At 47.0% G+C, this 21,213-nt stretch overlaps 1 protein-coding gene across 1 annotated transcript in view; it reads right to left on the bottom strand.

The window, feature by feature from the left end:
• Positions 1 to 21,213, bottom strand: part of LRRC38 (leucine rich repeat containing 38) — an 84,234-nt gene that overhangs the window by 4,013 nt on the left and 59,008 nt on the right. The window lies entirely within an intron of this gene.

Genomic DNA, 21,213 nt, shown 5'->3' with positions numbered 1-21,213 from the left:
GTAAAAAATAAGTTAATGGGCCATTCATCAAGAAGGTAAAGCAGGAGATATCTTACGGTCCTCTCCCAGAATGGCCCGCTGTCCCCATACACTAGTACTTATCTTCCTTTTGCGGGATAGCCTGCTGTCCCCATACACTAGTATGGGGATAGAATTCATCAAGCTTGAATGCGGTAGCATTCACCATATTCAGATAGCGAATGCTCCCGCTTGTGGATCGCAAGCCATTCCTTCCCTATGGAAGGATCCCTCCTCCCCTGTAAGGCTCCTTCTGCCGAACGTCGGGGCTATTGTGCGCATGCGTGACCTGTAGGTCACACATGCGCACTATTGTCACTGCTCCGAAAAGGAGCAGTGAAGCCACTCGTGGGGCCAGTTGATTTCGCATCAATGATGAATTGCTCCGGATTCCGTGGCTAGTTAGAATGTTAATTATAGTTCGGACCCCAATAATTAAAATCATGAATAGGCCTCAGAGAGAGAGCAGGGAAAGAAATGAGAGCAGAAGAGAGAAAATAAAGCAGGGGAGAGCAAAGAGAGAGCAGGGAAAGAAAAGATATCAGGAGAGAGAAAAGAGTAGAGGAGAGGAAAGAAATTGAGAACACATTAGAGAAAAGAAAATCCAAGAGAGAGAACAGAGGAGAGACAAGAGACAGCGGGTGAAAGAGAAGAGAGAATGGGAAAGAGAAGAGAACAGGGGGGAAAAGAAGAGAGAACAGGGAGAGAAAAGATGGAGCAAGGGAGAGAAAATAGAGAATGGGAGAGAAATGAGAGAGCAGAGGAGGGAAAAGAGAATATGGGACAGAAATGAGAGAGGAGAGAAATGAGAGAGCAGAGGAGAGAAAAGAGAATACGGGAGAGAAATGAGAGAGCAAAGAGGAGAGAAATAAGAGAGCAGAGGAGAGAAAAGAGAATATGGGAGAGAAATGAGAGAGCAGAGGAGAGAAAAAAGAATATGGGAGAGAAATGAGAGAGCAGAGAGGAGAGAAATAAGAGAGCAGAGGAGGGAAAAGAGAGGAAAGCAAAGAGAGCAGTGAAAGCCATCAGGGAGACAGCTGATCTTCAGATCAGCTGTCTTCGTGCAGGAGCAATGATGAATTGCTCCGGCGCTCGTGGCGAGTGAGAATGTTAATTATCGGGACTCCGATAATTACCGTAATGAATAGACTCCTATGAGAGAGAAATGAGAGAGCAGGGAAGAGATTAGAGAATTAAGAGGAGAGAAAAAAAGAGGCCTGCTGTGCTATGGGACCCTTATACACACACCCTTTCCCCTGGCTCACACTGAGTCCTGAGAGGTGCAAGTGCAGTAGGTGCATAGAAGAGATCCCGCTCTCTGCGCTGTTCAAAGCAAAGCGGCGCTGTCCTTAGACTGCAGGGGAATTGCTGGGATCCGAATTATACTATTGGGAATGGTGATGTGGTGTTCTGCCCAACCACAGTTACTCTAGATTAGGTGTGGAACTACACATTCCAGCATGCCCTGCCACAGTTTTGCTATATGACAATGTTAAAACTGTTGCAAGGCATGCTGCGATGTGTAGTTCAACAACAGCTGGAGGGCGCCGCTAATTGCCCACCCGTGCTCTAGATGCTACTTTATCATCTCGCATGGACTCTCTCTGCCCTCTTGACATTACAGAATCATCTTTCCTTAAATCAACTGCTCCCAATAATTACTTATGAGATAATTAGTAACTCTTGTTAATGACTCATATCCTCTATAACATTATTCATCATGATCTAAAATGTTCAGCATTGATTTTTCTTGTCATTCTCCTTTTTTCCAGCTCAACTGAAGAGAAAATGAAGATTCAGGCTAGCGGCACACTGGCGCTTTCCAGCTTCAGAGGAGCTCCTGCCTAATCTTTATAGAGTCTTTACAGCAGCATTTATACAATGTACGGATTGCATGGAGAGCCGATTATTTAAATAATTTAATATTATATACAAATGAATACAATTATATTTTAGTATAACATCTCCAAAGCTTCTAGCAGGCCCTCAAAACCCACTTATTTATTAAAGCTTCCAATTATGATAACCCACCACTCTATTCCATACTTACCTACTCTCCCGGGACTGCCGGGAGCAATCAGGTGCTGCTCCCCGCCCCCTGCAAGAGTAGGCAAGTCTCCTGGGACGGCCTCTGGCCCCCGATGACCTGTGCGCTGAATCGTGTCATCGTAACCCTGCCCTCTGCTTTATAATGCTGGTAATATCGCCATTATAAAGCCGGTGTGGCCCCGCACTGCCCACTTCAGCCACCAGAATGTCGGTAAGTATGCTCTATTCTCCTCGCTCTGTGTCACCACTGTCTGCCTGCCCACACCCTTTAGATTGTAAGCTCTAATGAGCAGGACCCTATTCCGTCATGTGCTTTTCTCTCCCTCACTTATACCATAATCTCACCCCACTGCCCACAATGTCAACAAACCTTTGGTTCCAAGAGCTGGGGCTACTTCTTTAGGTATTATGACTACATATAAAACAATATTATATAGCTCGTATCTCATGTTCTGCGGTGCTTTGTACGGGGGCACCAAGAGGGGTGGAGTGGTTGGTACTAATTACCCAGGCTTGCTAGCGGGGCCCGGGTCCGACACCCCCACCCTCCCAGCACCCTCTTACCTGTCAGCAGAATAGCCCAGCACACGCTGCTGTCTGCAGAGCAGCAGCAACAGTCTCCTCTGCCTGTGGGACATACTTGCCAACTCTCCCTGATTGTCAGGGAGACTCCCTGAAATGGAATCGGTATGATTTACCACCGGACGCATGTCCAACGGTTGGAATCCCGACACCAGCATCCCGGGAGCAGTGGAAATCCCAGTCGTCCTCAAGTAAGTATTAGCTAACCTAATTCTACCCCCGAACCCTAACCCTCCCTTAGGGATGCCTAACCCTAACCTCCCCCCCAGTACCTAACCCTAATCCCCCCTCTAAGTGCCTAAACCTAACCCCCCCTTCCCCACTGCCTAAACCTAAGTCCCCTGGGGGGGTGCCTAACCCTAACCTCCCCCCAGGGGTGCCTAACCCTAACCCCCCCTTTCCCCTAGCCTAAACATAACCTCCAGGGGGGGGTGCCTTACCCTAAGTCCCCCCTGGGAACCCTAAACCTAACCCTCCCACCCACGGCTATCCGCGCTCGCGCCCGACGTCCCTTTGATCGGGATGTTTGGCGTCGCTCACCCAGCGTATGCCTAATGACAGGCGTCGGCATATCAACGCCTGTCCTAGACCCTTGTCGGGATATGACAGTCGGGAAGCCAGCTGTCGGGATTAGGTCCGCTAGCTTCCCGACTGCATACCCCTGAAATAGTAGCAATCTCCCTGACCCCCTGAAAAGTCTAACATCTCCCTGATTGCACCTTACCCCCATTATGTAGCTGTTATACAGGGCCGTAACAAGGGTACTGCGACCAGTGCCATGGCTGTCAATGTATCTGTTTATTATCATTCTCACTTGTAGCTTCCTCTTCTTTCATCCCGAGCATCTCCTGGCCTCCCCTATGTCTTCCCTGGCCCTTCCCCATGAGGCCATTACCTTTTTCAAGTGCACTATCTTATGTCCCTATTTAAAAAATGGAGGGGGGGGGGGTTAGCGCCAATGCTCTCTCTGGCACAGGGCACCAAAAAGTCTAGTTACGGCTCAGCTGTTATATACTTGGAAAAATAAATAAATCATAGATACATTCAAATGATATAATCAGTGCCATTTCAATACATTGATAGACCTGAAAAGTATCAGTGTGTTTTTATCAACAAGTAGATCTTACTAACTGCTTTGGGGCTTGTGTATATTTGGATGAAAGCCAATTTAAAAACACGCCTCTCAGATTTAGCAGTACACGCCCACTTTACTGCCGCACTCATAGGTGCTGCTTTCACAATCTCCTTGAAATGCTTTTTCAAAAGTAGGCAAGTATGCTCTGTGGGGGAGTGACAATCATCCCCCCCTGGATTTCCGCTGGGCTGAGGGGCTCACAGCTCCCCCTCCTCCCCAACGATTTTTTTCTCTAAAGGGGGCGTGACCACGCCTCCCGCTATTAGGCCACGCCCCCTTCACCTGGACCCGGGCTGGCTCTTAACGGCCCTGGCTTTGTACTGTAAATCGGCTGCACCGTTTCTGCTTACATATAATGTAAGGCGCTGAGAAACTCTTGTGGCACCATATAAATACAGGATTATAATTAGAGATGTGCGCTGACCCCCTGTGTTTTGGTTTTGGATCTGGATTAATTTTCGCGTTTTAGTTTCGGTTTTGCCAAACCACCCTCAAATGTTTAGGTTTTGGATCTGTTTTTTTTTTTTTATATTGATAAAAACAGATGAAATCATGACATTTTTGCAATCCAAAATCCTAAATTCGGATTTATAATCCGAATTCCAAACCGTAGGAAGATCAGAACTGCGACCTGGATCTGTCCGGATCTCCTCAGGAGATCAGAACCGCTACTCAAGCTGGGTACACACGAAAAGATTTTCTGTCCAACCATCCAACCACTTGATTGGTTGGAATGAAAATCTGGTAATGTATGGGAGTAACTGACGATCAGCAATTTGCTTCTAAATGCCAGAAAACAGATGAAAATGGTCTGTCAGACAAGTTTGTTAAATGTTTGATCTAAACAATTTGTTCAAACAATAGTTTTTGTCCATTTTCCGGCATTTGGGAGAAATTGCTGATTGTCAGTTACTCCCATTCCTTACCAGATTTTCATTCCAACCAATCAACTAGTTGGATGGTTGGACAGAAAATCTTTACATGTGTATGCACCTTCAGTTTGGGAATTCGAAATTCGTGTGTATTTGGATTTCTGGAGAACCAAACTGCACATCTCTAATAATAATGATAATAATTATACACACACACTTAATAATACGTACCAATTACCAGTTCCCCGCACTGAATAACGGCGCACAGTTCATGGACTTATGTTTTTATTTGGCGACTTATGAAATCTTTATAATCCACAGTACAGGATCCATTATCCACGATATATTTTTCAGAAATCAATTTTTTAAAAAGAGTTCAGATGCTCACACGGGTTACAGTATATGCAAACAAAAAACCATGCAGCATGATATTAATATTTACTACAGCTTCTAAAACAGACAAGAGGTGGTGTTGCCCATAGTAACCAATCAGATTCTGTCTATCATATTCTATAATGAAATAGAGAAATGTTAGCTAGAGTCTGATTGGTTGCTATAGGTAACACTACCACTAGCCTATTTTAGATGCTTTATTAAATATACCCCCTAGGTCTTTGTAACATCTGGCAGAAGTGCTCAAACTACTGTATGTTCCTGATTAGAACTTGAACCTAATTTAAAGCCTAAGAGATTGTGTAACATTGTGCTGATTACACTGTGCTTCATGATCCTTTAATGACTATTTATAAATTTAGGGAGAGAAACGTGAGAAAAGTGTAATTCACCTGACCTGGGGTTACACTTGGCTGTTCTCCTGTGACATGTACGTCTAGAATTCAGTAACGGTCGGCAGTATTTTTTTCAATGCATTTTTTATTTATTTCTGTTGAGAAAGTCATTTTCCATGTACATAGCACAACTCTTGTATCAGTTCTGGATACTCACTAAACTGTTGTGTAGTGTACAGTATAGATATATACTAAGCCTTGGAGAGAGATCAAGTACCAACCAATCAGCTCCTAACTGTCATCTTCCAGCCATATGTTTGAACAATGACAGTTACAGGAGCTATTTGGTTGGTACTTTATCTCTCTCCACTTTATTTCTCTCCAAGGCTTAGTACATCTACCCCATACAGTATGTGAGAGAAATGATCACATCTGTTCTGCAGAACATTCCCCTCACACCTATAATTCTTTATACTTCTCGAACTTCTCTGTTCTCCAGTCACAACACAGAGCAGAGTGACACCATCATTATCCTAGCCTTGCTTATAGACTATAAATTCTGTGAAAATTACAAATAAGGTGTGAACAGTTTCATGAGAAGTTATACAGTATTCAATTTGTATGAACATTCATAGCATCTTCTCTCACTTCTAATGTATTCTATCCAGGGGTTAAAGTGGCCCGTAATGGGGCAGAACTGCGTTCCGTTAGTTGTAATTGGAGGTGGAACCCATTTCACCTCAGTCCGCCCAACTTGCCTGGCCTCAGAAAAAAAGTACTGGCAGCTGCGGCTGTCTGAAGGACAAGGCCCGCCTAAGCCTGCCTACCCACCCGCCAATGTGGCCTGGCTGAACGTCCCGCCTAACTGGCTCGGTCGGCCCACCCACCTTGCCCGGCCACACATCAAGTACAGGCAGAGACACACAGGGGCTGGGGGGAGGGGACTGACTGAGAGACATGATGAGGAATGGGGCTTAGAGACACACTGGTGCTGCGGACTTGGGCTGAGAGACACATTGGGGCTGGGGAATGGGGCTGAGAGACACATTGGAGCTGGGGAATGGGGCTGAGACACACTGGGGCCAGGAGAATGAGGTTAAGACACACAGGAGCTGGGGAATGAGGCTAAGAACCACAGGGGCCTAGAGAGCCACAGGTGGGCCTGGAGAGATGCAGTGGGGCCTGGAGAGATGCAGGGGAGCCTGTAAAGATGCAGGGGGTCTGGAGAGACACAGGGGACCTGGGGATGGAGAGACACAAGCGGTCCTGGAGAGACATAGGTGGTCCTAAAGAGAGACACAGGGGACCTGGAGGTGGAAATACACAGAGGAGCCTGGAGAGACACAAGGGGGCCTGGATACGAAGAGAAACAGGGGGGCCTGGAGAACCACAGTGGGCCTGGAGAAAGACAGAGGGCCTGGAGATCGAGAGACATAGCGGGGTCTGGAGTAACACAGAGGGGACTGGGGATGGAGAGACGTAGGGGGTTCTGGAGTGCAGAGCTGTTCGTCATTGTCACTTCTAATGTTGAGTTGAAATGACACTGGAAGCTTATGAGAGTATATTATGCTTTTTAAAAAAATACCATTGTGTTGGATCATCCTGCTCCCACTGCCCCCCTCCCTATTGTGTGTGATCACCCTGCTCCCAGTCCCCCCCTTGTGTGTGATCACCCTGCTCCCAGTCCCCCCCTTGTGTGTGATCACCCTGCTCCCACTGCCCCCCCTCCCAACTATGTGTGATCACCCTGCTCCCACTCCCCCCTTCCCCACTGTGTGTTATCACCCTGCTCACACTACATGTGATCACCATGCTTGTTCCCACTGCCCCCCTCCCCTACCTACTGTGGGAGAGGCTAGGGGTGTGGCATCTGCCAGATGGGCAGGATGGGGGGCATATAGGAGGGTGAGTTCCACCACCTCTCTAAGACCACTTTAAGCACTGGTTCAACTCCAGCTTGATACAAATTGTCAGACCACAGTATATGACAATGGTTCCCAAGCTGGATGCTGTGGCTCTCTGGGGTGTCGCGGTGCACTTGCAGGGATGCCACAGGCTGATGGTCCAGGACCAAATCAAATTATTTATATTCATTGTGATAGGCAAAACTAATTATAGTGGCTGCCAATCTTACAATGGGTGGACAAAGAAAAGTTCCATCCTGTCCACCACCACATAACTGACCCTAAGGATGACAGGTAAGCATATTTTACTTAATTTAATTATATTTTCAGAATTTCTCAAAAACAAACTTTTGGCAGCCCCGCTCTGTGCTCCGCCTTTAGAAGAGGAGATCTGTTTTGCACAACTTCAGAACAGATCTCTATCGATTCCTTGTAGCCCCCGGAAGTGATGCTATACTATTTTATCTCATAGGAGGTTGACATTACAGCTGCTTTGGGTATACTAGGCAGGGAATTGGTATGAAATCGGCGGTTCGATTCCCGGCAGCGCCTGGCCGACCAAAGCAGAGTTCCCGGCAGCGAAAGCCCGACATCGCTGGAAATACCGATCGTCGATAGATAAGTACTGACTAACCTAACCTAACCCCCTAACCCTCCTTAGGGGTGCCTAACCCTAACCTCCCCCCCAAGTGCCTAACCATAATCCCCCCTCTAAGTGCCTAACCCCCTTCCCCGCTGCCTAACCCTAAATCCCCCCAGGTGGTGCCTAACCCTAACCCTCCCTCCCCCTAGCCTAACCCTAACCCTCCTGGGGGGGTGCCTAACAATAAGTACCCCCCGGGTGCCCTAAACCTAACCCTCACCCCCCGCGGCTGTCCGCTTGCAGCGCCCGGCATCCCTTCGATCGGGATGCCGGACGCCGGTCTTCCGGCGTCTGGGAAATGTCAGGCGTCTACATCTAGATGCCCGGCATTTCACCCTCGCCGGGATATGACAGTCGGGAAGCCAGCTGTCGGTTTTAAGGCAGCCGGCTTCCCGATTGTATACCCTAGGCAGCACCAGTGTGGATTACCTTCCCCCTTTTTTTGCTGATCAGAATTTGGGGCTACTAGATTAGTGGTTAGGGTAGCTGACACGTAATGAGTGAGTGCCACTGACTTAGAGGTGTGAACAGACTGCAATTTGCGAACGGATCATTTGAATAGCCACCCCTTGTTTTTGAACGAACGACCGCAAATAGCGAACGGCTCTGAATCAGGCCCAATGTGTCCAGTGAGCAACATCGGCAGCCGCGGGCCCGGCGGGCGTGCTGGCATCGGTAAGTGCATGCACATTTGCTGATGCCGGCAACGACGAATGACGGCGGGGGCGCCATGCTGCATCCGGCAGCATGGCAACGCTAACGATATCCCCAGGTTGAGCTGCATGTTCAGACGGCTGGGGATACCGTTAACGACTCGCGGGAGCGTGCATTGTCCGTCGTTTACTGCATACACACTGAACAATATATATCGCTCAATAATATCATTATCGTTCATATCATTCACAATTATCGTCCAGTGTGTATGTGGCTTAAGAATGACATAGTCCCAGAGCAGTGAACTACAATGGATTTACTATTATCACTGGCTGATGTGAGGTGAACTTATTACCTGTAAGCAATGGAAACTGCCAATCCCCATTTCTGGTCCACTGCTCCCTCCGCCTGAACCGCAAGTCCACTGTTCTGCTCTCAAAAGACATGGGCAGAGGCCTTTTCTCAGCAGGTGCTGGACCTGTTTATTTTGTATTAACTTCTTTTCATTTAGAGATTCAGTGAAATCTGTTATCATTACTGCTCCAGCTGACTGCTATTAGGCTCCCCTTTGTCTAGATTTTGCAGCTCCAGAGGGCAGCAACCAAATATCTGAGTTCTGGTCTCCTCTGGTTACTGGGTACTGTAATCTACACTTGGACCTTCTTAGTTCAATCATGTATCCATCCATGGGCACAGCCATTTTGGTGTAGTTCACAGACCTGCAGCTCTTCTGAATCTTTCCCAGCTGATCTCAGCAGCCAATCATACGTGCTGACACCCTATTTAAACTTCCCAGTCTTTTTCCTTACTATGAGATCCTATTCTATCTCCCAGAATAAGACTTTCTGACTCCACAGCTATTCTAGTGACTTTGTTTCTAAGTGCATTGAATTCTTTGTACCAGTACTGGCTTAGTCTTCAACCCTGTTTCTCTGCCTGTGACCCAGACCCTTTGGCTTTTTCCTTTGCTTAAGAATTTTTGATTGTGACCCTGACCTCTATCTTAATTGACATCACTCTTTGTATTACAATTTGGCACTGTGTCTAATTTGCTTTCACAGTTTATATGGGAACCACAACCTTTGGAGTGCCTTGTGGGGTTTCCTGGTGAAGACCAGGTCCCTGTTATACTCTATGCCCTTTGGTGAGTACCACCAAACCAATTGCAACTACGTTGAATCCATAATGGTTTCTGCAGGGAAGCCATTTGCTCCAGATATCTTTTCATGGGGATCTTACTAAGGAGGTCATTGCTTCAGCAAAATTTCCCCTCAATTACAGCTTTCACCAATTAAATCGGAGCAGGAGGTCACCATTCCTCCTCCATACATAGCCTACCAAGCTTTCTTTTGTAAACAATGGGCAGAGACTCTTCCTCCTCACTATTTGGAAAGCTTCATTGATATCATGCCTGGCAACAGTGGCGTCACTAGGGTATTTGGAGCCCAGGGCAAATTTGTAAATGGAGCCCCCCCCATGTGCGCGAAAAATGGGAGTGGTCACAAGGGGTGTGGCCACTGAAAAATGGGGTGTGTCAAGATGACACACACCACTTTCTTGTCACTGGAAACATTTCTTTCCATTTGCACCTTAATGCAGTGCCCCCTATGCAGTGCCCCTAGTAGTGGTCCCCCTTATGCAGGTACCCAGTAGTGCCCCTTATATAGTACACCCAGTATACAAAGCCCCCAGTAGTGGTCCCTCTTATGCAGGCCCCAAGTAGTGCCCCTTGCACAGTTCCTCCTGTAGTAGTCCCCCTTATGCAGCCCGCCATTAGTTGACCTTATACAGTGCCCCCAGTAGTGATCTCCCATATGCAGCCCCCCAGTAGTGATCCCCCATATGCAATGCCTTTATACAGTGCCCCCAGGAGTGATCCCCCCTTATGCAGGCCCCCATTAGTTATCCCCCTATGGAGTGCCCCCTGTAGTCGTTCAGTGCCCCATGTAGTGGTCCCCCCATTGCAGTGCCCCCAGTAGTAAGCCTCTTATATAGTGCCCCAGTAGGAGTCCCTGTTGATGCAGTGCCCCCAGTAGTAGTCCCCCCTATACAGTGCCCTTTATATAGTGGCCCCAATCGGAGTCCCCCTTGATGCAGTTCCCCCAGTAGTAGTCCCCCCTATACAGTGCCCTTTATATAGTGGCCCCGGTAGGAGTCCTCCTTGATGCATTGCCCCCTGTAGTAGTCACCAGTAGTGGTCCCCCCCAATGCAGTGACCCCAGTAGTATCCCCCCCAGAAACAGTGCCCCCAGTAGTAGTCCCCTCCTTATTAATAGTGTTCCCCCCCAGTAGTGGTCCCCCCCGAAGCAGTGACCCCAGTAGTAGTCCCCTCCTTTGTAATAGTGTCCCCCCCAGTAGTGGTCTCCCCCCCCGAAGCAGTGCCCCCAGTAGTAGTCCCCTTCCCCCCCGATAAATACACAGACATTAATCAATAAATAAAAGTAAAATACTTACCTGAATCCATGCTCCAGCTCCCGCCGCCGTCTGCACGTCAATCCTCCCGGGCTGGCGGGCTCTGCATTACGGGAGAGACATCATGACGTCTCTGCCATTACCCACTGCAGGAGCCGGAAGGGAGCCCGCTCTTGTAGTGGGCGCTGCGGCTGCAGCAGTCAATAAGACTCTATCTGACTCTCATTGGCTGCAGTTTAACACACACATAGCCGCCAGCTCTGGCGGTGATGTGTGTGCAGCAGCAGCCAATGAGAGTCTGTCTGACCTCATTGGCTGCTGATCACACACACATTGCTGCCGCTCGGCGGTGATGTGTGTGCAGTAGCAGCAGCCAATGAGAGTCGTCTGACTCTCATTGGCTGCTGGTTAACACACACAGCGCTGGCGGCGATGTGTGTGTTAGCACAGCCTGAGCCCACCCACTTGCTAACCTCCTCCTGGCGCTATTGGGCAAGAGCTCAGGGGGAGGGAAGGGGCTCAGCTGTGCAGCACAGGACCGGCGCTGGGAAGCCTAGCATCGGTCCTGTGTAAATATGTAGCGCTGACCGCACACACTGCGGTCGGCGCTACACTGGCTAACTAGGGCGGGCCGGTACCGTGACCGGCGGTGACCACCCCTGCGCCGTCGGCCCCACAGCGCCCAGGGCACATGCCCCGCTCACCCTGCCCTAGTTACGCCACTGCATGGCAAGCTTCTTCCTTGGCAATGAGCCTATCCTCACTCTCTTCTGGGGAGGCAGGCAGTGCCAGAATATATCAAGGACGACTTTCAATGAGGATTGGTCCATCTTTCTACCTCTACAATGTTCACCAAATTAGATCAGCGATGGGCCTACAGCCTTATTTAGAATCTGGAAAGGAGAGAAGTGGAAAACAACCTTCAACAATCAGGATGGGCATTATGAATATCTTGTCATACCTTTTGAACTCTGTAAAGCTTAAGCTGTGTGCCAAAATTTTGTCAACAAGATCTTCTGCGATCTACTGTTCTCTATCAATCAGTTGTAGTGTACTTAGACGACATCTATTTTTTCCTCAAAACGTATGTTCTTGTCACATCTCACGGATGGATAATGGATGCTAGCCCATATTTTGGGATCGGCGAGACCCAGTACTGAGGCGCGGAGTCTAACGTGCCGGAGGTATTCACCAGGGACCACCGCAAGGAGGTTTGGTCTTAGCTGCGTCTGACATGCAGATCGTGGCCCTCAGACTTGGTTCCCTAATACAGGTGCTGATGTGTACTGGATAAGAGTGGCATACGATGAAGGTGTACAAGCCATGTCAGAACCAAACAGACAAGATGGTACCAGGGATCAGACGTAAACAAGTCAAAAACGGAATATCAATTGCAGTACCAGGGATGAGCTGGAGCCAAGGTCAGGAATGAGCAGTAAGGATCACTAAGAACACTGGAGTATGGTTGGGAGCTTATACTCTGGCACCTGTCTAGTGCCAGAGAAGCCAGAGCAGAAACATCAGCAGCGGGCGCAGGGGACTCCCCACTCGCTGCCCGCCGGGAGTTCAGGGCTGCTAGGCCCGGTAAGTAAAGGCTGGTGTCTGGCGCTCTGTGAGAGTTCTCTTCACTTCAGTTTTCCTGAGGTTTTGTCTCATCTGTGGGCACACCAGCTCTACTACAAGTTGGAGAAATGTGTTTCTGTGAACAAGATATATATTCACTTTCTTGGCTTCATTGTGTCCGGCTCAGGACTGCAAATTGGCCCTGATAAGTTTCTAACCATCATGAATTGGTCTCCTCCTATGGACTTTAGGATTCAACAACTATCATAAGCACTTCATCTGTGAATATTCATCTTTGGTGGCTCCTATTACATCTCTTCTCATGAAACAGTCAAAAAAAAGGGGGGTACTGTCACACACCACTGTGCAGTGTGACTTACTGGCTACAGCAAACTGCTATTAGGTTCCCCTCTAGACTTTGTGGTCCTCTTCTGAATTTTTCGCAACTGATCCCAGTCATACAGTATGTGCTGTTGCCCTATTTAAATTCCACAGTCTACTTACTCAATTGTCTGTCTCCCAGAGAAAGACTGCCTGACTGCACCAGTATTATAGTGGCTTGTCCTCTCAGTTGATTGACACTTGTATACCAGTTCATTTGGTTTTGTCCTCCACTTAAGAATCTTCGCTTATGACCCTGACCTTTAGCTAGATTGACCTCGCGCTCTGGATTCTAATCATCCTGTCTGATTTGCTTTCACAAGACTCTTCCACATAGTCTGTTGGTACTTATGCGGGAGGGGATGGGGGTGTGACCTGCAGATTACCTGCACCTAAGTATAAAAGGTTAATGTATCAAGCAGTGAAAACAGTGGAGAAGTGGAAGAGTGGAGAAGTTGTCCATAGCAACCAATCAGCTTTGAGGAAGCATTTATCAAATACATTACATAAAATGATAGGCAGATGCTGATTGCTTGCAATTGGCAACTTCTCCTCTGGTCCACCTCCAATCTTTTCACTACCTGATACAGTACATATATCCTATATTTCCTTGGATGTTTCCCTGGTGAAGAACAGGCCCCCTTTGACCACACACCTTGGGTGAGACTCACCAACCAAAGCGACTACGTAGAATGCCAAAATCCTCCCTGATGTTTGACACCTGTAACTTGAACAGTGGTACAGAAACTTTGGCATATGACTGTTTACCATAATGCCAAGAATCCCAATAAATAAACCTGATCATGCCTCAATCTGTAAACTTCTAGAAACAAACTGTAGTATGAGAGTAACGTAAGGAATGTATACTGACTTGAAGAGAATTGGACACCATGGATGACTATGTGCTAAGAATTTTCTACATCCTCAAATGTCTATTCTAATTGTAATGGGGAAATGTGAGAAATGTGGGTTTCACCTGACCCTGGATTGTATTTTCCTGTTGCTCCTGAGAGAGACGTTTTCTTAGAAATCTTGAAAAGGTCACAAAAGTATAAATGTTTTATTGTTGTTTCTTATTGATCTAGGTCTTATACCAACCAAGATAGAATTTGAATTTCTTAGAAAGACTTTAGTGATTAAGAGCACTGATTGCGAAAACAGTGACAGAAATTCTGGCTCACAACCCCCAGTTTGAATACTTGTGTCTTTTTGACTCATATCGGTTATGTTTTTGACTTAGTATATACCATCCAATATTTCAGTCCCATTATTGGGTACATCGGGCACTGTTAAGTCACAGTGAGTGGCTGCATAACAATGGATCCGTGCCTTAAGCTTGTGTTACATTCCCATGTGCACTACAAGCAGGTGTATGCTGCAGCTGTGAATGGGACATGCCTTACAACTTTCCCACTGGGGCACAAACATGTCCCCCAAATTAGGACTGCCCTGCCTAAATAGTTAAGATGTATGTAAAGGAATCATCTCTTTTGTATGTTTGCAGTATAGATAACATAACATAGGTATACTTTCCAAAATTCTGAATTTGAAAGTCGAGACACGTCAGGCAATATCTTCGCTCGATTTAAACCATGCCACCTACTGTAATTATAACAGTAAGCTGGATATAGCCAACACAGCTAAGACGAACCTTGAGCCTTGATGTGATTGCTACTTTGCCCCTCTCCAGATGGCATTTGCTGGTTTTCAAAAATTGGGTGCTATTTTCATAGACTCATGATTCCCAACAGTACACTCCCTATCCTGCCCACTTCACTGCCCACTAGTGGGTGGGATGCAGGAGGGCTGAGAGAGAAGGTAAATATGACCTGCACCCTTGGGCACAATACAAGCCAAAATTAAAATGATGTCTTGTGCACTACTTATGTGTTGAAAACCCCCCATTACATTTCCACTATGCTCCTTTCCAACCAGGAGGCAGCATATTAAATTGGCATGCACAGGGCCGGATTATAGGCAGGGCGATAGGGGCGGTCGTCCTGGGGCCCTACACATAGGGCACCCCCCACTCTGTCCCCAGCACCATCAGCAATATTTTTTTTTAATCTTACCCAAATGCGGCCCGCGATTAAGTCCCGCCCCTGTATTTGGCTCCGCCCCCTCATTCTGCTGCTGGCCTGCTGCCACTAAAGTAAGCAGCACTAATGTACAGTAATGTTTCTGTGTCTATGTCTCTATGTATGTATGTATGTGTGTGTATATATATATATATTTATGCGTATATATATATATATATATATACACACAGTAAATATATATATATCTCTATATATATATATATGTATATAGACACACACACATCAGGCAGGCAGTCCGATGTATGTTTGCGTGTGTGTATACTGTATACTGTGTGTATGTATATATGTATATAGTTCAAATATATACGTACATAGTTGTGTATATATATATGCATGTGTGTAAAAGTTATGTATTTATGTGTGTATATATATATATATATATATATATATTATGTACTGTATGTATATACAGTATATAACTTTTATCGATGGGGGCCCCCACACGGTTGTTGCCCAGGGGCCCCCGCAGTCCTTAATCCGGCCCTGGGCAAGCACTATATAATAATGCCTAAGTCAGCTTCAGTATCAGGCTTCATCCTAAGTGACATCTTCTTACAGTCACTCTGCGCCTTCCAGATGCAGGAAACCATGATGTCACCGGGCAGTAAGCTCGACTCTGACATAAAAATAAAAAGCAGACGGAGGCATTTCCATTTAGATTATGCCAGAATTGTACTGTATGTTTTCCCTGGGAGGAGGGAGCCACTGTTACATAAGGCACTGGGTAAAATGTACCTTTCCACTAATCCTAAATGGGATACGGTCAGTAGCCTGGCAAATGGGATGCCAGCTTCAGGCTACCGGTGCCAAAATTCCGACACCTGTCAGAATCCTGTCGCCGTCATCCCAACCGCCGGCATCCCAAAGGTAAGTAGTGGGGTTAGGGGGAGGGTTAGAGGTTAGGCAAAGGGGGAGGGTTAGGGTTTGGCACTAAGGGGAGTGGGTTAGGTTTAGGGTGCGGGGAGGGGAGGGAGAGAATAGGTTTAGGCATACTTGCCTACCCTCCCGAATTGGTCAGCAGCCTCCCAAAAATCGGGTGCCGCTCCCGACCTCCCGGGAAGGCAGGCAAGCTCCCGGACACCAGCGACCCATCCACCCCCCCTGCATTTACTAAAAAAATCCTGGCAGCGGAGGCGCCAGTGACGTGATTCGTGCTGAATCGCGTCATCAAGGCCCCGCCCCCTGCCTCACAATGCCTTTAAAAATGGCATTGTGGAGAGAGGGCGGAGCCGCGATCGCGATACCACACCCCCATGCCCCGCCCCAAAATGTTCATCACCGCTGGGCCACGCCCCCTTTTCTCTGCGACCCGTCCCCCGCTGAGAAAGCCCGACAGCTCCCCTCCCGGAAGGAGGGAGTGAAATGTCGGCATGTATGGGTTTAGGCACTGTCGGGATGCCGACATCAGGATTTTGACCGCCGGGATCCCGACCGCCGGCAACCCGTACCCAACACTTTTAATATAGGCAGGTACTTTTACTTATGAAATAGAACTATCAAATATATATATACAATGCCCCTACAGGTAGCTGCAAACTTTAAATAAGCATTTATACTGTAAATCAGTTACAAAGATTAGTGTACACTTTTGTTTGGTCTGCAATTGCATTCCTCGAGGTGTCAACTTTTTCAAATATTTTGCATTCTCTTTGGGCTCTATTTACTACAATTTGCATATTGAATGCGTATTGTAGTGTGATATTACCGAGTGAATTCGCATATCACAGGTATTTACTACAAATCCCTTACAGGGACAGAGCTTGCGATAAAGCTCTGTCCCTGCAAATCCCCTTCGGAGCCTTATCACTGTATTTTCACAAAAAATACCGTGATTAAGTGCCTGCGCATGTGCCGACCGACCGCCGCTGCTACCCCCCGACCGGCTTTAAGCCCCGCCCCCGGTGCTAAGCCCCACCCTCCGCGATCGTGGACCCCGCCCCCCCCTCTCCCTTACTTACACTTACCTGCATTCTCCAGGCCTCCGGTGATGGTCTCCATTCCTCCGGTCAGGTGATCTCCCATACTGCACTGGGACCTGATCACCTGATGACCGGGCAGCAGAGCACTATGGGAGACCAGCTGACCGGAGGGGAGTCATCACCGGAGGCCCGATCACCGTCCCTGGAGAGGTAAGTAATTTTTTTTCTACAATTTTTTTTGCAGTGATCAGCTTGCGGTCTGTTTAGACCACACAGCTGATTACTGGGACCGACTCCCGGCTCTGCTCTCCCCGTTAGAGCAGGCCAGGAGTCCGGTAACCGGGGGAGACCCTGGATAACGCCACCTCCAGGTGGCGTTATTATCACAGGGCTTTCCCCGATATTTTTTTCACATTTATTTTTAGTAACTCTGGTCGGATCACATTTCCCATTACAGTTATGGGAAATGCGATCTGCTTTACTAAAAATAAGTGATACTTGGGGGTTGGAGTAGAATTTTACGAATTCTACTCCAATTGCCCTGTAATAACTATAGGTGATACTAAAATAATGTGAAAAGGGTGTGAAAACACCCTTTTTCACTTTATTTTAGTAAAAATAATGTTAATAAATAGAGCAGGGCCGAAACTAGGATATCTGTCACCCGGTGCAAGGCAGCAATTTTGCGCCCCCTCCTTTCTCGTACCTGGAGTATGTCCTTGCTCCTCCATAAGGCAGTGCACTACTCAGACGTCCCTGGTATAATGACTTACATTATTCCACACACCATAATGCCCATTACACATTATGCCACACACTGTAATGCCTATTACCAAAGTGCCACTTACATATTTGCCCAACACCATTTTATGCCCCACAGTAATGCTTCTAATTACTTTAAAATTACCTGCTCGTTGTCAGGGGTTACATGCTCGTTGCCAGGGGGTTTCATGCTTGTTGTCAGGGGATTTATGCTTGTTACCAGGGGTTACATGCTCATTGCCAGGGGTTTCATGCTCGTTGCCAGGAGTTACATGCTCGTTGCCATGGGGATTATGCTCGTTGCTAGGGGGTTTCATGCATGTTGTCAGGGGGTTTCATGCTTGTTACCAGGGGTTCCATGCTCGTTGCCAGGGGTTTCATGCTCGTTGCCAGGAGTTACATGCTCGTTGCCATGGGGTTTATGCTCGTTTCCAGGAGGGTTTGAAGGGAGAAGATGCAGCTCTCAGCATCCTCTCCCTGCAGCGCCAGCGTTCCCGGCACTTCCGGGAATGCTGTGTGCATTGCGCTCTGCTAACAGACTCTAGAGGTCCAGTAGGACCTCTAGCATCTGTCTCTTCCTTGGCGGCGGCCATTTTTGGACGGCCATTTTCAGCAGAGTCCATGCGAATCTGCTGAAAATGGCCATCCAAAAATGGCCGGTGCCAAGGAGGAGACAGACACTAGAGGTCCAGTAAAGACCTCTAGCGTTTGTCTCTTCTTTGGCGGCGGTCATTTCCGGATGGCAGAGTCAGATTTTTCACCCCCCCCCCCCGCAATCCCCTCCCAGTGCACGTGCACCTCTAGCCCCCCCCATAGTTGCGGCCCTGAATAGAGCCCTTAGTGTGATATGTACACATACAGTGGTCAGAGTGGAAATGTAGAAATGCCGTACTCTTACAGCTGTTTGCTAAATCCAGAAACCTGGCATAATCCCTGGCGAGTGCTAAACAGATTATACTTCGTTAATAAATGGGGGCCTGTATATTTCAGCACTGTGGATGAGACAAGTACCATGCCTGTATATTACTGAATTGGATTTGATGCTGAATTTTGGATTACTGTGCTGCTTTCCTCATTAATACACTTTATTTAATTAATCAAATGGTGATGTGCTGGTCTTCTTTTTAGCTTGTTGCCAGCTGAAGTGTGTTTTTCTCTATTTGGTATTGAGACCCAGAATATATGACTACTATTTTAGTGTGTGCAAGATAGATAAAGGATGAGAGAGAACCGATAGTGTCGGCACTCAGATCTTATGCAAATAAGTTCAGAGACTCACTCCATATTTTACTCATTATTATCTCTTCTTACAGGAAATATTGGAGTTGGAATATGGGGTGAGTCTCTGAATTTATTTGCACAAGATCTGACTGTCACCACTAGGATCATTTCTTTGTATATCTGCAACGTGGAGACCAACAGACACAGCAATTGTTGGTTAAGTTTGAGTGCCGAATACAGTCTATGGTCGGTATCCTGTGATCCGGCATGGACCACAGGACCGGCAACAGGGGGGTACAAGGGGGACACTTACTGGGACCCGAGATTCTGAGGAGCCCCATGCATGTCCCCTCCATCCCTTGCCTCTGGCCTGCTGCTGTAAACACCAGGCATATGCAGAATGAGACGAGAAGGCGGGGCCAGGGATGTCGCACCGCTGGAACAGAGAGGAGCCAGAGCTGACTGCGCGGGAAGAAGAACAAAACAGCACAGCTGGAAAGTGTTGGCTGGGCTGGGCTAGAGAGACACGGGCGGATGGTGCAGGGCTTCAGATTAAGGGGGATCTTGGGGTGGAGCTGAAGGAATGAGGCTGAGGTGGAGCTGAAGGAATGATGCTGAGACACACGGGGACTGGGAAATGAGACTGGGCCCTGGGTGACACATGGGCTGGGGAGACATAGAGGGGCTGGGGAATGATTAAGGTAAAAGACAGAGGGGATGAGTGATTATTTAACTGAGACGGAGGGGCTGGGGGGTGATTTTACTGGCATTATAAAGCAGGGGGTGGTGACACGATTCAGCACGATTGCATCATTGCACCCCCGGACCGCCCGCTTTTGCGGCGATCGTGGGGGAGGGTCGCGGGGGGGCTTGCCGCCATTCCGGGGGACTTGCCTACTTTTGCGGGGTGTTGGAGGGTTCAGGAGGCATCCAGGTAGTCCCGGGGAGAGTAAGCAAGTATGATATTATTGATTGTGTATGTTTTCTTTTCATTTGTTTGCTATAAGAAAGGACAAGGACTGTATAGTCCGAAACATCGCAATTTCAATAAACCAATGTGTTTATGCAGCCGACTGAGGTTTGGGGTGCCGTTTATTATGAACTGTGTTTGAAACAGTTTTTTGGCACCCAGCTATTATTTACCCAGAAGTGCACCCTATTTCTAAGCCTATTTATATTGTAATCTTGCGAGCAGGGCCCCCTTACCTCTGTCTGTCTGTTTTATTACTGTTCTATTAGTGTTGTGTTCCCAATTGTAATGCACAATGGAATATTCCAGCGCCATATAAGTAAATGATAATAAATAAATAATATTTAAAAAAAAATAAATATATATATATATATATATATATATATATATATAGTCCAGAGTAAAGTGACACTCAGTGAGCAGCTCAATAAAATAATATACAGTGCGGTACAGTACACACTATGTTGTTTTTCTTTTTGTTTTTTTCCACATATCGTTTTCCATGGTCCTACGACCGAAGAACCCCTCACCAGATAACTTGTTTATAAATCATCCTCTTTGGTCTCACTTGTGATTTAATTTTTCTAGACACTAGTAGGCGCTTCTTTAATTACCTTTCTATATTCCATACTTGCCTACTTTTGAAAAAGCTTTTCAGGGAGATTGTGAAAGCAGCACCTATGAGGGCGGCGGTAAAGTGGGCGTATACTGCTACATCTGAGAGGCGTGTCATAAAATTGATTAACATCCACATGTAAATGAGCCCCGAAGCAGTTATTAAGATCTACTTGTTGATGAAAACACACTGATACTTCTCAGAAAATACATGTAGCCATAGGGACCATTGTGCCTATAACCAATGCAGGGAAATTATACTAATGAACCCATTTGAATGTATATATCTCTGTTTTTTCCTTTATATAACAATGTCATAATGGGGTAGGGTGAAATGAGGGAGATTGGTAGACTCTTCAGGGAGACAGGGAGATTGCTGCTATTTCAGGGAGTCTCCCTGACAATGAGGCATATGCTATATTCACTATTGGGCACCAATCCCTATCACTTTTTTGGAGCAGCCACTTAATTATTATTTAAGGAGTGTCACATTTTAAATCGGAAGAAATAATCCCTCATCACATATTGTTTTTCACTATTTGTAGTGTTACATCACAATCAGTGCGCCACTACATCTCTTACACGAGATATATATATATAAAATTATATATTCATTTATTTTAAATTACGGCAAATGCAGCTATGAGGCTGTTTAATTAAATGAAAGAGATGTCAAAGTTCCCTCA

The sequence above is a fragment of the Taudactylus pleione genome, unplaced genomic scaffold (assembly GCF_031769625.1).
Source record: "Taudactylus pleione unplaced genomic scaffold, aTauple2 ptg000671l, whole genome shotgun sequence".
Classification (NCBI taxonomy): domain Eukaryota; kingdom Metazoa; phylum Chordata; class Amphibia; order Anura; family Myobatrachidae; genus Taudactylus; species Taudactylus pleione.
The sequence above is the reverse complement of the archived record's forward strand: the minus strand, read 5'-3'. Positions and strand labels throughout refer to the sequence as shown.